General features: G+C 34.2%; 1 protein-coding gene across 2 annotated transcripts in view; it reads right to left on the bottom strand.

Annotated features, from left to right (window-relative positions):
- The window catches only part of LOC134851253 (uncharacterized), a 425,551-nt gene that overhangs the window by 199,593 nt on the left and 209,368 nt on the right, over window positions 1–16,590 (bottom strand). The gene's annotated exons all lie outside the window — the stretch shown is intronic.

Raw genomic sequence — 16,590 nt, 5'->3', positions numbered from 1 at the left:
ATTTTTGCACAAAAATCCATTATAATCGATTATAATTGATGATAATCCCCTTTGTTTGTCCATTTTTGTCTTCGAAGTTGCATCTAAACTGCTGATAATTTATGCTTTTTGTGGACGTTGGTTCCTATGAAAAATGAGAAAATTTTAAAGAAGTTTTCCAATTAATTCAAATTATTAAGTTTTTTTTTTCATTTCCTCCCCATAAGAGTTGTTTTGTGATGCATACTTTAAGCTTTTCTAAACAACAAAACATCAGCAAATTGATTCAGTTTCTTGATGATTCGGAAAATTTATTTTTCATCTACCGCGAGAACTTTTCCACTCATATGAAAGGATCTCTATGAAACTTTCGTTTCCTGGTGAAACTTTGTGTTCAGATGAACCAAAGTGTTCAAGAGATCTCTATTTTAGAGATTTTTTTGTTGACACAAAAATAATAACGCATAAGATATAATTCGAATAAAGAAAAATTTCGGCAAAATAAGAGATTATAATCGATTATAATCGATTATAATCGGTTATAAACGATTATAATTGGTTTTTAGCAAGAACTATAATCAATTATAATCGATTATAAGAGATTATAATCGCTTTGAAATTATTGCGATTATAATCAATTATAAATCCTTTAAAGACCTAATTTTGGTAATTATAATCGATTATAATTGTCGAAAAATCATCATAATAATCCGTTATAATCGTAGTGGAAATTTTTGTAGTATTTAAACTAACCAGTCAATTATTGTATAAATTATGCATTCCATTGAATTTCTTAGAAGAGTGAAAATATTGTTAAATTGAAAGTAATTGGTATGAATAACTACAAATTTATAGCAATGCATTTCGAAAGATCTTTAAAAAGACAGACAGAAAGCGACGTTTTTACACTTTCTGTGGAAAAATCTGACCGAGAAATCAGATTTTTTCAATGCGCAGTCTCCCTTATTTTTACTGGACAGGCGTGCTTAAAATTTGCAGAAAAAAACAAAACCGACAGAAGATGATTGAAAATAGAAAATAAAAAAGCTAAACAGAGAAAAAACTTTAAAACTTAAATCATGCCATCTTTATATATCAAACTGACAGATCAATCGATCGAAAAAGAATAGGAAAGCAAAAAACATTGTATGAATGAACCCAGTTATTATAGTTTATTGAAGCAATTACAGTCTTAATACTGTACTGTTAACATACTCAGTTTCGAAACGTGAGATTTTTTGGAGTAGAATGAAAAATGAAGAGTGGATATTGAGGATGGCACGGGGTTATTATGTACCGAAAACGCTTTCTTCGTATATTTTTAGAGTTACAAACGATCGCGAAAAACTGATTTTTAAAGGCTTGTCACCAAAAATATTTCCTCATAAAAATGAACCTCAAACAATTCATAACCACGACCAGAAAAAAAAGATGTTTTTTCGAATATTTCGTTTGCTATTTCCGATTAATTTGAAAAAATTAAGTTAAGCGCCTCAATCGCTATTCCCTCACACTTCCTTCCACGTATAAAAATCCCAAAAAATCCAGGCAGCAAAAGTAACAGTTACATGAGGTTTGTCCGAGAGGGGATTTTATAAATCAAACTTTGGTCCTTACCCGCACCGAGCGCCCATGGATTTTAATCGATTATAATGGATTCCCGAGACGAAAATAATCGATTATAATCCATTACGGATGTAAAAATCAGACCACGAAATCGATTATATAGCCATTATAAACGATTATTTTTGAACAAATATAATCCATTATAATCCATTATAATCGATTCTAATCCTTTATTTTTGTCACTGAAATCGATTATTTTTGCCAAGATAATCCATTATAATTGATTATTTTGAAATGAAAATCCATTATAATCAATTATGATTGATTATAATCTATTTCAATTTTAGAACTAAATTCGATTATTTTTTCAAAACTTTGCAAACTTTGCGAGAAGTTTGCAGAATTTATGCCCTGTCTTTTACTAAATGCCATGTCTCAACTTCGTCCCCTCGCCCCCTCAAGCTCTTTACCCCACCCCCCCTCCCCAACTAAAGGGGCAGGGTTAACTGGGGGGAGGGGTGTAAACTGGGGGGTATAAACTGGGGGGTATAAACTGGGGGGATGGGGAAGTAAACCGGGGAAGGGGGGGGGGGTGGTTAAATAAACCGGGGGAGGGGGGGTTAAACTGGTCATCTCCTCGCCCCCTCAAGCTTTCTTACCCCCCCCCCCCCCCCCCCCCCGGCTAAAGGGGCAAGGGTAAACTGGAGGGGGGGGGGGGGTAAATGGTGGGAGGGTTCAAACTGGGGCGGGGATAGTAAACTGGTGGGTGGTAGTATACTGGGTACTGGGGGCTTAACCTGCTGGGGGGGGGGGGGGGTTAAAATGAAGTGTTAAACTGCGATAAATTAGAAAAAGTTGAGACAAAAAATCAATAATTTTTTTTTAAATGTAACATTTTATGAAACATAACACGTAGCAACTACACTAAACAGGAAATGAGATAATTTTGAACAAAATTGTAAATTTCATGAATAACCCTTCGCAAAAAACCATTTTAATTGATTATAATCGATTATAATGGATTTTATTGGGATAAAAAATATTAGGATTATAATCCATTTTTAATGGATTATAATAGATTACTTTGTCATTTTATAGATGCTGACCATATTATGACAATAGAATTGATTATGATTCATGGGCGCTCGGTGCGGGTATGCACCGTCTGTGCGTCACACTATAAATTTTCAGGCGGATAGGTTCGTGCTACTTCTTAGTCTAATGGTAAACGCTAGACCCACTTTTGATTTCCTTAGTTTCAGTAGATCAGGGGGAACGCCTGTTGTTCTTAGATTTTTTGAGATCAACTTCATTCTAGAGAGCCTGTACAAGAGTTGCATAATTGTATAAAAAAGTTAAGAATTATGGATGATGGTTGGTTAAATTTGTGCTGATACAAACGTTGTATTAATTTTTCAAAGAAGAGTTGAAGATGGATAATGAAACGTTTTGATCAGTTTCCACTCAACCACGTTTTAGAAAGTTTTTGAATTTTAAAACCAGTTGAACTACGATCATTTCTGGATTCAAAATTGGTAAAATGATAACTACGTAAATTCAACAAAAAGATTAAATTGCATGATTTTGTTTAGCAGTCACGATTCTCAAGCTAGTCAGAAAATATATATATATTTAAAAAATTAAGAGAAAATGAATAGAAATTAGCTAAAAATATATTTTTAGAGGTTGATAGCCAATTGGGAAGCTTGAACAAAAATAAAACTTCAACTTTAGATGGCAAAATATATGCATACTGAAGGGTTTAATTAAGCAGTCATTGGGTGCAACAAAACAGAACCGAAACTCCTTCTTTTTTGTTCTGAAACTATAATGGCTGGTCTGTCGTTTATTGTGAAATCAATGAGTTACACGTTGAGTCTTCGAGTGTTAACAACCAATTTCAGCGTTAAATTATTTGGTTGCTCGTGATGATTTTATACAGATTCATGCGTTTAAAGTCGAAATCAAGCAACTCAAGTTTTCAAGATTTATATTGTTTGCACTAAAATTTCATACTTGATTGAAAAATATCATATACATTGCATAAAGAGGTGTTAGTGAGATTGGAGGAATTCAAATTTAGATTTATACCCTTACCTTTATTAGCCATTAGGTATTTAGCGACGTATTCATCAAATGACTAAACCATAATTTCAAATGATATATATTGCAATAGCTTACCTGCTTACACAGTTGTTCCAAAACTTTTTTTTCTGAAATTTTCAGAACGTTTTTACACTGTCAAATTTCAAAAACTCCCATCTACAAGCTAATCAAGGGAAGAAAAATTATACATTAAGCTAGCCCTTGGTTCAAGGAACTCTTTATAGTATAAAAAATTCATGAACATGCTAAGCATTATCACCAAGTTTACTTTCTAATTTCTGCAACAAGCGCTTTGTAGTAAAACACAGGCAATTGAGTTGCACGACACAAAGACATTCAAATAAAATCACACAAACTGACCAAAGCATTTACTACTTTGTTGTTTTAAATCGAGCCTGCAATAAGTATTCCGAGAAAATTTTCATATTGAGTCCTACGAAACACTGAGACACGGCCGGTCGTTGTATCGGACAAAAGCTAACCCTGCGTTGCTCGTGGCTACGCGCTCTTCGGAACGTTACCGCTGGTTTCGTCACTGTTTTAAAATTTGAACTGCTTTAAAATTAAAAATTGCAGAATCAAAATGTATCTATCTAACAAATTGATAGTTTTTTAAATCTCAAAAGTTCTTCAAATTTTCATAGATATTCTATAAAATTAAATGACACAATCTCATTTTCGCTTAAAACTTTTTTTGCATGATAATGGTGCTTTATTTAAGCGAGAATGAGATTAGGTCAATTAATTTTGTAAAACATCTATAAAATTGTGAAGAACTTTTGAGGATTAGAAACTATCAGTTTGTAAGAAAGATTTTTTTATGTACAGTTTCTTTTCAAATACTAATTTGACATTTTGGTCATTAGTTTTTGTTCCAGCAATTTTTAATGTTAAAGCAGTTCAAACTGGAAAGCAGTAACTACGCCAGCGGGAAGCGTTTCCGAGGAGCGTGTAGCGACGAGCAATGCATGGTTAGATATTGCCCGATAAACCGACCGGCTCTGCCTCAGTGTTTCGTAGGACTTGATATGAATTTTCCCGGAATAATTATCGCAGGCTTGATGTAAAACAACAAAGTGGGGTAAAAGGTTTTGATCAAACTGTGAGATTTCAAATGAATGTCTTTGTGTCGTGCAACCCAACTCTCTGTGTTTTACTACAAAGACCTTGTTGCGGAAATTAGAAAGTAAACTTTGTGATAATGCTTAGCATGTCTGTGAATAATTTTGTACTTTTAAAAGTTTCATTAACTAAGAGCAACCTTTGTTAATTACGTTTCTCTTCTCTTGAATAGTTTGTAGACGGGAGTTATTGAAACTTGACAGTCTATGAGTCTCCTAAAATTTTCAGAATGAGAGTTTTTGAACATCTGTGTAAGCAGTTAAACTGTTGCACATATATCACCTAAAATTATGGTTTAGTTATCTGATGAATACGTCGCTACTTACCTATTGGCTCATAAAGGTAATGGTCAAGCAAAACAATTAATTGGCTCATTGGCTCATAAAGTCGAAATCAAAAAAATCTAAACATGAATTCCTTCAATCTCACTAATACTTTTTTCTGCGATGCTTATGATAATTTTCTATCATGTGTGAATTTTAGTGCAAACAAATTAAATCTCAAAATTTTGTTTTGCTTGATTTCGACTTTAAACGCAGCTATTTCTATAAAATCATCAGGAGTAACCAAATAAGTTAACACTCAAATTGGTTGTTAACACACGAAGACTCAACGTGTAGCTCCTGGGTTTCAAAGTAAACGACAGACCAGCCATTACTGTTTCAAAACATAAATGAAAAACTTTTGTTTCTGTTTCGTAGCATCCAATAACTCTCAGTATGCATATATGGTGCAGTTTTAAAATAAAATTTTAATTTTTTCTTGCATCCAAACCTATTAATCTCTAAATATATTTTTTTCACCAATATCTATTCATTTTCTCTCAATTTTTTAGACATTGTGAATTTCTGAGTAGCTTGAGAACTGTGACTGCTATACAAACTCATGCGATTTAAATGTTAGTTCATTTTACATAGTTTTCATCTTTTGATGTAATTGTTAATAGAACTTGCATCATTTCTTTTTGAAAAAATTGGTAGAAAAAAACACTAAATATTACCCATTTATTTTTGTTTTCACAGTTTTGACGGTTGAGACTGATATCTCGGTACGTTTTTCTTATCAGAATTTCAAATTATTTTAAGAAACCAAAGGTTTTCTTGATTTAGTTTTAACAGTTTTTTCAAATTACAAGAGACAAAGTTGCCAAGAAGGCAGTCTCAACAGTCAAAACTGAAAAAAAAATTTTTATTTATCTCATAACAAATGTTTTCTAACAATTTCTTTCAAAAAAACTGAGAAAAAAAATCCTAAAATTTTTAAGACATTTTCAGAAATTCCTAAGATAATTTAAGATAAGGACAACCTAGCTAGATATCTTTCAAACTCCTTAGAATAAAATTAGGCTACATAAAGTCAAATCAAAAGATTTATCGATCTCAAGCAGAAGGTTCACTGATTTTGCTCATCGTAAATTATTAGGAAAAATACGTTTTTTATGGAAGCACATGTGTTCAAAGCACTGTGAAAATATCTCATTTTTAGTAGAGTAATCTAGAATCACTAAAAGCGGCACCAAGTTTAATTTAGAAAAAAAAAACATATTGAATATCATAAGCAGTTTGAAATGAGGGTATATGTTATGAGAAAATGGTATTAAAACCTCAAAAATTTTCCAGCAGTCCATGACATCATTTCTTCAGGTGAGGTTTTTCTTTAGATAGATTGAAATGAAAATTGTAGATGCAAAAAAGCTCGGTACTTAAACTTGGTGAAACTACCACTCTTGAATTTTCAAAATTGTGTGAAAAATGAAGTGTTTTTGATATTTATGCCAAAAAAACTTTAATAGACACTTCAAGACACTTCAAAAAACAAAAAATTCGATTTTAATTAACATGTATGCAAATATTTTCAGGCTTTTGAGGTTTAAACTTAATTTAGGTCCTCTTGACAATTTACTAAAAACAATATTGAGTTTAATTAATAACTTTATATAAATATCATTTCTACATCTCAATCTATTTTATTGTCGCATAAATGAAAGTTTTTATTGAGAAAGTTGAAAAAAAAAGAACCAAAATTAATTAAAATGAACGAAAAAGTTCACAAAGATAACCTTCAACTTTACTTAAGCAAATTCACTCGTACAAGGCACTCGTACAAATTAACATGAAAACATAATTTACATACTGTTTTGGCGAGCGCATGCATTTACTCATACTTACCTACGTTTTTTGTTGATTCCAAATTATACACACTAGGAGGCATCTCCGTAACAAGTATATGTACATCACATAAGCACGCAAAGACAAAAACAATCATAGTACAACTAAAGTGTCCAGAGAAGTATTCTCGAACAGATTAGAAAAGTTAAAAGAATCGCTAGTTTAGGATTTAAATCAAATGACGGTTACATATCTTAAAATGCTTGGAAACTCTTTTAAAAATAAACCTCGTTATTTATGTAGATATATTCCTCAATAAATTGATAGATAGATGTTTTATTACATAAAAGAAAAAAAACAAATAGTCCTACATACAGAAGACCCATGCAACTGAACAATTTTAAAAACGGACAGTTATGCTTGCATATAGCTATTCATCTAAACAATTTTAGTTTTTACATCAAACAGACAATAATGCAAACAATCAAACATACATACAGGCATACATAGATCGTAAATGTAGGTTCATTGTACATTTAAAGAGCCAATGTAAGCAATTCTCTTCCGTTCAAAAATCCAATCCGCTTCATCTTAATGCAAAAGACCTCAAAAATACCCATATTGTCGGTTCCTGCAGCCATACTAAGCAATGGCTTACTCTTGGGTGTGGGAAGCAGGGTCCGGTCATTGCGGCAAATTGTACAAGCACCCCGGTCTTGAGTAAACTCAAAGTTGCCACTAGGAGCGTGGGAACCCTCAAAACTAGGAATGCCGGAGGCTTTTGAGGAGAAAGTTTAACAATTGCGGTGTTCAAGAGGACAGGTGGAAAGTTGATGTGGCAGCTAACCAGCTCCGTAGCATGAAAGGCCAGGGCGATAAGTACAGCTTCTACTACAGTTCGAACAAACCATGTCTTGGCGGAGCCGGTGTGCGCCTTGCTGTAACCTGGGTTGATGCAGTAATTGAAATGCAGCGTTTCTCGGACAGTATCATCCTACTCAAATTCATGAATGGAAGTAGATTTCTCACCTCTGTTTCAGTTTATGCTTTTCTTCGATCAACTTCATTTTGCTTCTGCTGAAATTCCAGATTTTAAATACTAATCCTAGTTAGTGACTGAAAGGGGCACGTCGGCTCCGCTGCCGGTGTTATCAAGAGGCAGACAGTGGACACGAATAAAGCAATTTTTAATGTTAAAGCAGTTCAAACTGGAAAGCAGTGACTACACCTGCGGGAGGCGTTCCAGAGGAGCGCGTAGCGGTGAGCAACGCAGGGTTAGCTATTGTCCGATAAACCAACCGGCTGTGCCTCAGTGTTTCGTAGGACTCGATATGAATTTTTCACAGAATAATTATTGCAGGCTTGATGTAAAACAACAAAGTGGGGTTAAAGGCTTTGGTGAAATTGTGTGATTTTATGTGAGTGTCTTGTTGCGAAAAATGGAAATCAAACTTGGTGATAATGCTTAGCATGTTTATGAATATTTTTGTACTATTAAAAGTTTCATTAACCAAGGGCTGCTTTAGTTAATTACGTTTTTGTTCCCTTGAATATTTTGTAGATGGGAGTTATTGAAATTTGACAGTGTAAAAATGTTCTGAAAATTACAGAAAAAAGTTTTTGAATAACTGTGTAAGCAGGTAAACTATTGCAATATATATCACATAAAGTTATTGTTTAGTTATTTGATGAATACGTCGCTAATTACCTAATGGCTTATATAGGTAATATAAATCTAATTTTGAAATCCTCCAATCTCAGTACTACCTCTTTCTGCAATGTATATGATATTTTTCAATCAAGTGCGAGTTTTTCGTGCAAAAAAATTAAATTTGGAAAATTTGTGTTGCTTGATTTCGACTTTAAACGCATGCATCTGTAGAAAAAATTCATGAGTAATTATATAATCAAGCAATTTAATTATTTGTTAATTTTACCTAGTTTTCGTTTTTTGACTTTATTGTTAATAGAACTTGCATGACTTCCTATCAAAAAAACTGGTAATAGAAAAAAAACAGAACAAAATTGCCCATTTATTTTTGCTTTCACAGTTTTGACGATTGAGACTGATATCTCGGTACGTTTCTCTTATCAAAATTTCCAACCTTTTAGAAAACTCACAATTTTTCTTGATTTTGTTGTAACATTTCTCTCTGTTAGGACCGTTTACTTTCGAATCAGATAAAACAAACTTACCAAGAAGGCAGTCTCAACATTCAAAACTGAAAATTAATTTATTTGTTTCAAAACAATTGTTTTCTAATAACTTCTTTCGAAAAAAACTGAGAAAAAAATCATAAGATATTTTCAGATATTTTTGAAAATTCTGAAGATATTTTCAAATAAGGACAATCTAGCAAGATATTTTCCGAACTCCTTAGAATAAAATTAGGCTACATAAAGTCAAATCAAAAGATTTATGGATCTCAAGCAGAAGGTTCATTGATTTTGCTCTTCGTAAATTATTAGGAAAAAAAAGTGTTTCATGGAAGCACAACTGCTCAAAGCACTTTAAAAAAATCTCTTTTTTAGCAGAACAACCTAGAATGACTGAAAACGGCACGAAGTTTAATTTAGAAAAAAAAACAAACTGAATATCATAAACAGTTTGAAATGAGGATATATGCGATGAGAATATGGTGTTAAAACCTTAAAAAGTTTTCATCAAGTCATGACATCATTTCTTGGGGATATATTTTTTCTTTAGATAGATTGAAATGACAATTATAATTGCAAAAAAGCCCGGTACTTATACTTGGTGAAGTTATCAGTCTTTATTTTTCAAAATTGTGTAAAAATTTAAAGTTTTTGAAATTTAGGCACTTTATTAGACACTTTAACCGCTTTAAGACACTTTAAAATTTCTAATTTAATTAACATGTATGCAAAAAATGTTTCTGATTTTTGAGGTACAAACACAAAACGTTCATGTTTTCAGAAATACCATTATAATTACTTACGCAAACATATATGGAATTTTAAGCGTAAAATCTGGTAAAAATGTCGAAATGTTATCCTGTACTTAAGCCACTCGCACAATTTAATTTGAAAACATAAATTACATACTACATCGGTGAGCGCATGCATTTACTCATACTTATTTACAATTTTTTGATGAATCCAAATTATACACGCTCCGAGGCATCTCCGTAACAAATCTATGTACATCACACAAGCACGCACAGACAGAAACAATCATAGTACATCTAAAGTGTTCAGAGAGGTTTTCTCGGGTAGATTAGAAAAATTACAAGAATGGTTTGTTTAGGATTCAAATCTAGTGCTAGTTTGTAGTCCTAAAATGCTTTGAAACATTTTTGAAAAAACACCTAGTCATTTATGTAGATACTTTCCTCAATAAAATTATAGATAGATGTTTTGTTACATGAATCCAAAAAACAAGCAAAGAAGCCTTCGTACAGACGGTTCCTGCAATTCAACAATTTTAAAAACGGACAGATATGCTTGCATATAGTTTTTCATCTAAACAATTTTATTTATACATCAAACAGACAAAAATGCAATTAATCAAACATATATACAGGCGTCCAAACTTGCATAGATTGTAAATGTAGGTCCATTGAACAGTTAAAGAGCCAAATCTACACCCATTAGAAGCATGCACGCATTTCTTACATGTGAAAAATTCCGTACAAATCAAAAAACCGCTTCAACCTTATGACAAAGAACTCAACAAAACCACATATTGTCGGTTCCTGTAGCCATATTAAGCAGAATGCGGGTAATGTCTCTTGGCTCGGCTTACTCCTGGGTGTGGGAAGCAGGGTGTGGTTCTTGCGGAAAATTATAAAAACTCCACCCCCACCGGGTCTTGAGTAAATTCAGAGTTGCCACATGGAACGTGGGTAACCTGAAAACTAGGAGTGCTGGAGGCTATCGAGGAGAAAATTTAACAATTGCGGTATCCAAGAGCACAGGTGGAAAGGTGTTGTGGCAACTCATCAGGTTCGAACCATGAAAGGCCATGGTGACGAATACCGCTTCTACTACTGTTCAAACAAATCAGGTTTTGGCGGAGCCGGCGTGCTCCTTGCTGAAACCTGGGCTGATGAGGTAATTGAAGTGCAGCGTATCTCGGACAGAGTTAGCATACTCAAATTCATGATTGGAAGTAGAGTTCTAACCTTTGTTTCAGTTTATGCTCCTCAAGCTAGCCTGATCGCCGCTATCAACGAGCTTATCTTCGATCAACTGCATTTTGTTTTTTGCCAAGATTCCAGGTTCTGAGATACTAATCCCAGTTAGTGACTGAAATGGACACGTCGGCTCCACTGCCGGTGTTTATCAAGAGGCAGACAGTGGACACTGTTACGGCTTGCGTATTGCAGACGGCTAACGTCTCCTGGAGTTTGCTGTTGCCAACGGTATTGTATTCAGCAACACCTGGTTCAAGAAGATATTCAGCAACTCCAATCTCATCTCTTAGGGCTCGGGTGGCCCATCTACGCAGCGGTACTTCATAATTTATCGTAAGTCCTTTAGCAGTGCCGTTTCTAAGGTTAAAGTTATTCCAAAATTATTACATTGTCGTGTGCGAAGAAGTGCAAATTCATACCTCAAATACACGCATGGAACCTTAGAGACGCTGCTATAGCTAACCAATTCCAGGAGGCCCTTCGGAAACCTGGGATGTCAGCTGTTCAGTCTATAAATGATACAACCATTCACGTTGAGTTTGTCTGGTCTCGCTTGAAGTTTCCGACTCTGAGGGCTGCCACTGAAGTATGTGGTCTATCAAAGATTGAAATGTGGAGACCTGAAACTTGGTGGTGGAATGAACAAGTTGACCAAGTTGTTGTGTTGACCAAAAAAGCGCACGTTTCAAGATTTATAAAGCCTTCGATGAAGTCAAAACATATTGTTTACCTTGCTAAACCTACTGCTGAGAAGGAAGAATTTACAAAACGTCTCTAAATGATGATAGTGTTCTTCAAATTGCTATGCAGATGGATAGCGCTAATCAACACATCTCGGGTAGAGTTGTGTGTGGAGTGATGCCGGTGAGCTAGCTATCCTTGTTAACGATAAACTGAAGGCGTGGGTTGAACACTAAGCCAGACTTCCCAATGTAAAAATTGATTGATCAAGTGAGACGCTCCAGAAGACTGTGTCGATTGCTAGACAGCCACCTGAAAATTTCATAGAATTGATATACATGGCCATCAGCAAAATGAATTGTGGCAAAGCCACTGTGCCGTCTGGCGTTGTTGCTGAGATGGCCCCTCAAAATCTCTGTGTCGAAATATGGGCAGTGCAGGTCGTCCGGGGTATGTATTGTTATACCCACAGTTGGCTTAGAGTAAACGGCCAGTACAGCGAAGAAGTCAAAATGAGTGTCGGTGTACATCAGGGCTCTGCTCTAAGTCCACTTCGTTCGATCCTCGTCCTAGAAGTCTTCTCAGAGCGGTTCAGTTAAAGTAAAGGCGTACCTTGAAAGCTCCTCTATGCAGATGACCAAATTATAACGGCAGATACACTTAAAGAATGCATCGCTAGGCTCAGGATTTGGAAAATTGAAATGGAAAGTAAAATCTGAGAGTCAACATAAAAAAGACAAAGTTCCTGATCTCAGGCATCGGGCTTGATCTCCTCAAGGACTCTGGGAAGTACCTTTGTGCTAACTAATGCCGAAACTAACTTCGCGGTACATCTCAATTAGAATACGCTGAAAAATGTACTTCTTTTGTGTATGGTCAGCGATGCTACACGGAATGAAACTTGGGGTCCCAACGTATCAGATCTGCAACGACTCCAACGAAACGACCGTGCGATGATCTGTTTGATCTGCGGTGTTAAGTCGGATGTTCATGACCCAGGTGAAATTCTTGATAAACTCTACTTGTGTGACATGGTGACTCAGATGGTTTTGCCATGATGAGCGCGCTCTCTCCGCTTCATGCCTCAAAATTGCCAGTGAGATGAAGATCTCCCTCATCAAAAGAAGTGGGAAACCAAAAAAGGCCTGATTAGAAGTTATGAAAAATGATATCAAGGAACGTTGCTTCATCCACGCTGACCCGCAGGACGGTATTTTATGGAGAGCGGTAAACCGGATATGATGATGATGATGAATAGATGAAGAATCAGTGGTTCCATATAGCGAGCATTTGTTTTTCATAGAGATCATTAGCTATACATAGGGATCATCAGTTATACATAGGAATCTTTGGTTATATAAAGGGATCATTAGCTAATACTTGGGGATCATTGATTATGCAGAGGGATCATTGGTTCTATATAGGGTAAATAGATATTAACTAGTGCAATTTTTATCAATAAAAAACGCAGTATCTGATGTCTCACTGCAGATATCAAAAAAGGATATTTCTTCTGAGTATCAAAAAAAGTGTCCTTCTTGGCACTGCGGGTGTTCTTCTGAGGGTATTACAATGTTTACTTGTGACATAAATTGATCAACAGTAGCCATTTCCGGCTCTAAATCTACCAATTGAGGTTTCGATCTAAAACATTTTCGATATTCTAGCATCGTTTTAGAAGAGCCCAGTTTTTTTTACAGTTATTTTTGTCAAGTTATTATAAAAGGATTTCAAAAAAGTTTTCAGAAATTTGCAATAGCTAACAAACATTGTCTAATTTTCTGGCAAATGACAAAAACTTGGATTCTGTCAGAATCGAAGACAAGTACTTTTTCGCACTGTTTAAATGGGGCAAAACTAATTGCGTTGAAATACAGGAACTAGTTATAAAATTGCTAGTATTTCATAGATAGCTAAAAAAGGAAGAGTGTCTTTGGTGTTAGTTACTACGGCTAAAAGCAATGATAAAGTTATTAACCAATGTATATTCCAAAAACGTTTCGTTAAGTGCGTATGAGAAATGGATTTTCAATTTCATTGGGAAAAAAAGATGAAAGAGACAACGTTTGCTATTCGTAATTACGATGAGAGATAAAAAACAGGAGTAATTACGAGGAATCAAGATCTTTTTTGTAAACGTTTCAATTTTGTTCATGCTATCCCAATTTAGATTTTCAAAATGGATAATATAGTTGGTAAGATGTCAAAATCCTGTTGTATTCAACCCTGTTACGTGTATTTAGAGGAAAAAAATAGGGGAAGGCCAAATAAATGCATCTTATAATTCATGGATGGATAAAAATTAGAAATTTGAGACAGCAATCTAGAAAAAAATGATGGGCAGGGAAACAGACTTGAATCAAGGATTTTTGTTCTATAAGGGCCTTAAGAGGACTTAATTTAAATCTTAACAAAAGGAATCCATTGGTTCTCCGGTTGCGTTGATTGAATATCTGTCAATCTCATTTTCACTTCTTATACGTATCGGGGTTGTGTTAAGTACTTTGATTTTGGAGAGTAACTGAATCAGGCTAAACCGTGATTATGATTAAAAACGGTAGTGATTAAAGATAAAGAAGTCTTCGAGATACTCATGCAATCGATTTTGCCTTTGATTGAATTTTTTTTGAGTAGTTGGGTTATGAAAAAGATTATCATTGTAATAATACTAAAAGTTTATATAAATTGGCAGCTATTCAGCTGCTCTTTTTCTCTCGGGCTTATCTTTTGGTTTGGTTTAAGCTAACACTTTTTGAAAAAAGTTGTCGAGAGAGAAGTTAACTTTCGACCCGAAGGTAACTTCTGCTGTAAGGTTAGTCTTTTTCAATTCTTTCTTGGTTTCAGTTTTGTTTTATCTTGGAGGAAATGCATTGAGTATTTGGATGAACTGACACTCTAAAACTGCTGATACAGTGAGTTGAACTCAGTTTTTCTTATGCGTTTTGTTGTACCATTTTGTGTTGAAGGTCTGCTTTTGTTCTAACGATATGTTATCAAAAAAGGCGACGAGAAGTAATAAAAAATTTTTAATCGAATTAGATGCCGAGAGAATGGGCAATTTTTTCAATAGTATTTTAAGGAGTAGTTGAAACCTCAATAACACAAAAGTTTTTTTTTCGATTTTTTAGTTATCAAAAGAGACTGAGGTTGTTAGCATTCTATTAGACCATAGTTTTAGCAAACATTCTGTACAAACGTTTTCATGATTATATCACCTCATTTTCTCTGATCAAGACACCTTCAAGTTTCACTTGTCGATTGTTTTTATATTTTGTTCTAGTGGCTGAACGCTTTTCACAACTGATCAAAACTGATTATGTGTGAATAATTACTCATGATAGCTCCAGTGAGATAAGATTAAGATCGTTCTTGATCATAGTCGGCGTTCCTTTTGCGCTAAATTTTAAAACTAACTGGTTCTCAGAGAGTAAATTCAAATTTGAGAAAAGGATTAAGAAAAAAAAATTTTGTATACAAGAATGATGCAAACAGTTGAAATCAAAAAAACTTCAGTTTCCGAGGTCTCACTGCAGATACAAAAAAAGTATGAAAAAATAAGTCTCTTTTCTTCTTTGTTTTTTGAAGAAATAACAACGGTTACTTTAGACGCACAATATTCTACAGCAGGCATTTCCTGCTCTGTGGCTTTTTGCTGAATTGGTCAATTTTGGTTGTGGGTTTGTATGGGAAAAAAGAATAGCAGCAGGCTTGCTGAGTGAATAATCAAGGGGAGGGTTTTTCAACCAATAAAAATCGCTGAGCGAAATCGAGTTCAACATTAACAGAAAATGTATTAAATCAGTCGAAAATAATCAAAAATGTTACAAATTGCGGGTTACAACCGCAATAATATTCAGATAATTATCAAAATTAATGAGGTCAAAATCATCATAGTCTTGAAAACTCATCTGCTTATTATCTAATCGGTCAATATTAACACTAATGGCCTGGATTTATTTTCTTACGTTGAGATTTTCACGATTTACTTTAAGATTTTGAATGTCCATTCTGATTGGCTGAAAGTAAGCTAAAATAAATTTCAAGCATTCGGTTCTTCAAGCATGAGGGACTCTACCAATAATCAATAATGAGAAAGAAAAAAGAATGAGAAAAAAGAAAAAGAAAATGCTGAAGGAGTTTACCAAGAATGTTACGCAAAAACAAAATTATGTTACGCAAAGTGTAGCCCCTTGTTTCAGGATGTCGGTTGGATGTTTTCTCCTAAAACTCCAAGTAGAGTGTGGTTGATAAGAAATTCTAATGGAATTATCTCCTCAAGACATTCACTCTTTCCTAAATTTGTTTTAGTAGAGCTCAGTTTGTCTTGTTTTTTTTTAATTTATTTTTGTATGTCAAAAAATTTGAAAAAAATTATAAAAATGATTGCAGAAGTTGCAATAGGGGATAAACGTTGTCTTTTTTTTTGGCCAATGACTATGACCAGGATTTTACCTGGGTCGAAGACCAGTTTTTTCGCTCTGAATAAAAGGTGCAAACCTAATTGGGATGTACAATAGAAACTACTTGAGGAAGCTACGAAAAAGAAGAGTTCCTTTGGTGTTATTTACTACAGCTATAAGCTAGGATAAAATTAATAAACATTGTGAAGTACAAAAACTTTTCGTAAAATGTGTGTGGGTTGAAGTCGGATTTTAAATGTAGTGCAAAAATGTTTGAGGAAACTTTTTTTTTCGTAACAGTGGAAAAATTACAAGGAGTTAAGATCCTCACGATAATTTATGTTTTCAATTTCGTCAGGCTATACCAAGTTAAATTTTTTATTTTTTTTGTGTCATCGATTTGCTAAGCGAACATTGTTCTTTTGTGTCTATCCCTGTTGCACGCTTTTTATTGGATAGTAAATTTAAGGA

This window comes from Symsagittifera roscoffensis, chromosome 7 (genome assembly GCF_963678635.1).
Source record: "Symsagittifera roscoffensis chromosome 7, txSymRosc1.1, whole genome shotgun sequence".
Taxonomy (NCBI): Eukaryota; Metazoa; Xenacoelomorpha; order Acoela; family Convolutidae; genus Symsagittifera; species Symsagittifera roscoffensis.
Note: the sequence above shows the minus strand (reverse complement) of the source record. Positions and strands in the feature narration are given on the sequence as shown.